The sequence below is a fragment of the Jaculus jaculus genome, chromosome 17, assembly GCF_020740685.1.
Source record: "Jaculus jaculus isolate mJacJac1 chromosome 17, mJacJac1.mat.Y.cur, whole genome shotgun sequence".
Lineage (NCBI taxonomy): Eukaryota > Metazoa > Chordata > Mammalia > Rodentia > Dipodidae > Jaculus > Jaculus jaculus.
In genome coordinates this window covers 9,199,242-9,203,977 of record NC_059118.1, presented here as the reverse complement: position 1 = coordinate 9,203,977, position 4,736 = coordinate 9,199,242, and the positions used below count along the sequence as shown (strand labels likewise).

The 4,736-nt window shown below is 42.8% G+C and overlaps 1 pseudogene; it reads left to right on the top strand.

The window, feature by feature from the left end:
• The first annotated feature begins 617 nt into the window (after window positions 1-617).
• Window positions 618-3,814, top strand: LOC101602815 (annotated as a pseudogene).
• Window positions 3,815-4,736: the final 922 nt, after the last annotated feature.

Genomic DNA, 4,736 nt, shown 5'->3' with positions numbered 1-4,736 from the left:
ATTTCACACACAGCCAGAAGGAAAAGCGCTGGGTTTGGTGAGGTCAGGAACTGTGGATGTCTGAGATTCTCATCAGATCACTCCCTTTCTCTCTCTCTCTCTCTCTCTCTCTCTCTCTCTCTCTCTCTCTCTCTCTCACTTTCTCTCTCTCTCCCCCCCTTCCCCTCCCCGACCTCAAGTGCACCAGCTACGGAGGTATGGGGTTTTTAGGGGCCTTAGAGGATGCTTCATTAACTGAAGTTGCTCTGCCCATGACTCTGCCCCCATGTCATATGCGAAAAAGAGGTTCCACTACCAAGAAGAGCCCGGCCCTTTTCTAGTCTCCCCTCTGCTTAGAGGGGAAAGGGATCACATTTTGAAATCAGCCTTTCCCACTGGCAGAACAAAGCGCTTTCTGTGGCAGTCTGGGGAGGAAATCCTGCAAGGAGCTTGACTGGAGTCTCACCTGAGGCTTTCCATCATTCATGGCTTTCTCTCGGATGCCAGATCTCCTCCCAGAACCGGGAGCAAAGCAGAAGCTGAGTGAGGAAGGGGTGCGGAACGGAGGGAGGTGCAGCTGCCTCCCGTCTCCTACCTGCACAGTCACTGCGAGCAGAAATAGGACACCATTGGCAATAATGGCTGTCATTTTGAAACACTTCCTAGGCCTGCAGAGGTACAAGATCTAGACTTATCGTTTTTGCTCTCCTGGCCCCTGCTGATGGGGTGTTGTGGATAGATCAATGGTTTCATATCTCCCAGGGTCACTTTGGTGTCACCTTTGGTTGGGTTAACATAGCAACATTTCCAGTCTTTATGAGAGGCCTGGAGAACATGACCTTCAGCCACAAACAGTCATATGGGTTGATTTGTGTAGAAAGATAAATCTTCAGCTGCAAAATCGGGTGGAATGGGAGGAATCACATTTCTTTTTCTCTGTTAATTTTTTACTTTTTTGTTTTTTCAAGGTAGGGTCTTGCTCTAGCCCAGGCTGACCTGGGATTCACTATGTAGTCTCAGGATGGCCTTGAACTCATGACGATCCTCTTATTCATAGATCATTAATTCGTCCTCACTACCTGTGGATGGTGGAAAGGTACTGCTGAACTTGGTCCCAGAATGCCAGAGCATTCTGACCTTGTTGTTTCCTCTCTGAGCCTGCTTTATGAAGGTTTGAATGCCAGAGTTTTAATCTAAACAATGAGCTCCAAAAATTTTGGTCACATATTTCTGCTCATTAAAACTCAAATTTTTGCTGGAAAGATGGCTACGTGGTTAAGACACTTGCTGGTAAAGCCAAAGGACCCAGGTTTTATTTTCTGGTACCCACATAAAACCTGATGCACAAGGTGGCACATGTGTCTGGATTTCGTTTGCAAGGGCTAGTAGGCCCTGGTGCACCCATTCTCTCTATTTGCCTCTCTCTCTCTCTCTCTCTCTCTTTCTCTCTCTCTCTCTCTCTCTCTCATTCTGTCCCTCCCTGTCCCAAATAAATAAATAGTTAGATAGATAAATAAATAAATTCAAGTTTGGGCCTGAGCATGGTGATATGCACATGTATCTCAACACTTGTGAGGTTCAGGCAGAAGAGTTACAAGTTCCAGGCTAGGCTGAGCTACATATGGAGGCCCTGTCTCTAAATAAATAAATAAATATCCTTATGAAGATATCTCAGTAATAATAGACACATGCTACTGAAATAATATAGTTAAAATACTATACAATTTATTTATATATTATAGCATTATCACTTCACCTACAGCTTTATTCCCCAGTCAGCTTTCTGAGGCCAACTATGGGTCAAAAATATTAAACAGAAAATTTCAGAAATGAATGATTCTGTTTTAAAAATTTTGTTTTCATTTATTTGTGTGTGTGTGTGTTTGTGTGTGTGAGAGAGAGAGAGAGAAAGAGAGAGATAAATGGGGGGGGTGAGAATGGGCATGCCAGGGGCCTCCAGCCACTGCAAACAACCTCAAATGCATGCACCACCTTGTGCATCTGGCTTACGTGGTTCCTGGGAAATTGAACGTGGTTCCTTTGGCTTTACAGACAAGCACCTTAACCACTAAGGAATCTCTTCAGCCCCAAGAGATGAACAATTTTTGTGAGACATGTCACCTGAAGGCCAGCGGAAGCATAGGGTTACATTTCAGCACAACACACCTGGCTTCACTGCATGCTGCACACCTTGAATCATTTCACATCCCATCAGGAAGAGTAAAGACAGAACAATACGGTATTTTGAAAGTTGCAAAGAGACCACGTTCACATTCCTTTTGTTACAATATATTTCTACAGCTGTTCTATTTTAGTACTAGTTCTTCTATAATTAAGATATTAGTGTGCCTTACTTACAAATTAACCTATTGTTGGTTTGTAACCATAGGGGGAAAACAGGTAAGCCTGTATTCTCATCACTCAAAAGGCTAAGACAAAAGGATCATGAGTTCCAGGCCAAGTGGGTCACTTAGCAAGACCTGTCTCAAAGTAAAAAAGAAAAGAAAAACTTAAAGGCTAGGAATGTAGCTCAATGGTAGAATGCTTGCCTAGTATCTGCAAGGCTTTCAGTTCCTAGTGCCACATTAAAAAAGATGGAGGAAGGAAGGAAGAAAGGGAGAAAGAGGGGGGAAGGAAAGAGGAAGGAATCTAGAGAGGAAGAGAAGGAGGGAGCGTAAGAAAAGAAGAAAAAGAACAATCATGGTTTACATAGGGTTCAACAGTTTAATAGCTTCAGCATTCTGCAGGTGTCTTTGGCATACGTTCATGGGTAAGGGGATGCTATTGTATATGTTTAAGTGTTCAGAGCCAGAGATAAAAAGTCATCTTAATGACAAATTGCGTTCTCTTAATTAGTAACTAGCTTTAGGGGGCCACTTTTCAAATTCAAGGTGCATAAAGTTGCCTTGGGACATTGATTGAATGCAGGCTGATCCAGTGAGGTAGAGATGTGGCCAGAGACAATGCATTTTTAACGAGCAAGCAAGTGAAGCTGGTATTGTTGGCCTATTGGCCATATTTACAGAATACCAAGAATCAAGTGGCACATTTCATAAATTATTTAGCACACTTCAAATGTGGATTGCAAGTTCAAGGCCAGCCTGGGCTACACAGTGAGACCTTGTCTCAAAAAAAGAAAAATAGAAGGAAAGATGGTGGGCATCTTAGTAGATCTCTTCATGGAACTGGACCTGCACCAGATGCCATCACCCCAGACTGGCAGAACAGGGCAGTTTCCACAGGGACCACCATCATGGCTGTGCAATTTGACAGCCACGTGGTTTGGGAAGTAGGCAGACTCTGGATCAAACACTGGGTCTGAAATTGCCATCAAGTGATTGACAAGCCTTCACCTGTTCCCGGTCACACTTTCTGTTGCCTCTCAGGGTTGGCATCTCATACCCAAGCAGTAGCTGATGCTGTCACTTACCAGCTTGGTTCCCACCGCATTGGGCTGAATGGTACACACTGAAGCCAGTCTCTCCAAGGAGAGGTGTTTCCTTCAGGAAGACCTGAAGGCAGGAGTCATTATTGCTGGCTGGGACCCTCAGAAAAAGAGGATGCTGTACTCAATCCCCATGGGGGGCATAATGATAAGGCAGTCCTTTGCCATCAGAGGCTCCCGGAGATCATATATCAGTGGCTATGTTGACACTGCATACTGAGGTGGCATGACCAAGGAAGAGTGGGGTTCACTGCTAACGCTCTTGCTTTAGGCTTGGAATGGGGAGGAGTGATCCACTAGATGGATATTGAAAAGTCAGGGATAGAAAGGCAGGTACTTTTGAGAGATCAGATACTCAAATTCAACACTGCCACTTTCCCAGCACCCTGAACCTTGAAATTCTAGGATGCAACAGGAGACACTCATACTGACTTTTTAGAAAAGTTCATGAACAGTTTGTCAAAGGCAAAAAAAAAAAAAAAAACAAAAAAAAACAAGCAAGGAAACAAAGCCCACCAAACAAACAAAAACTGGGAAATTCTGTAGCACTGTATTTAGACAAGTTTTTGTTTGGTTAATTATTTATTTATTAGTTGGAATACAGAGATTTAGGTATCATTTATTCTGGCACTTGAAATACAATTTGGATTTGTGATTCTCATCTCTCCCTCCTGTACCCTAATCTGCTCTCTTCCACCCCAATTTCTCTCTCTTCCCAAGAGCCCCCTCCTTCTGTTTACACCACAGGGGATAAAATAAATTGATGAGGTTGTCAAAAGATCACATCATCATGATAAATAATAATATGATTTAATGTATTTTTTAAAAATATTGACTAACTATGAATAAAGTTTTATTGCTCCTGGTGACTTTCTCTGGCCCTCTGTAGGGCACCGCACACTCCAGCTAGAGGCTGAGCCAGGCTTCTCCTAGAGTCCTCTTGCAGGTAGCTGTTACAGGCTGTCTTTCATAAACTAACATTTTGAAAATCTTTAAACAACAGCATATGATGTTTATAGAAAAAAAATAAAATATTTGTAATACCCACACTTTCAATGACTTTTTTTTTTAGACAAATTAGCTTAAAAGATGGAATAAATAGCTGGGCGTGATGGCACATGTCTTTAATCCCAACATTGGGGAGGCAGAGGTAGGAGGATCACCATGAGTTCAAGGCCACCCTGAGACTGCATAGTGAATTCTGGGTCAGCCTGGACTAGACTGAAACCCTACCTTGAAAAAACAAACAAGCAAACAAACAAACAAAAAGATGGAATAAATAATCCTCCCATATTAAAAAATAAGGAGGACT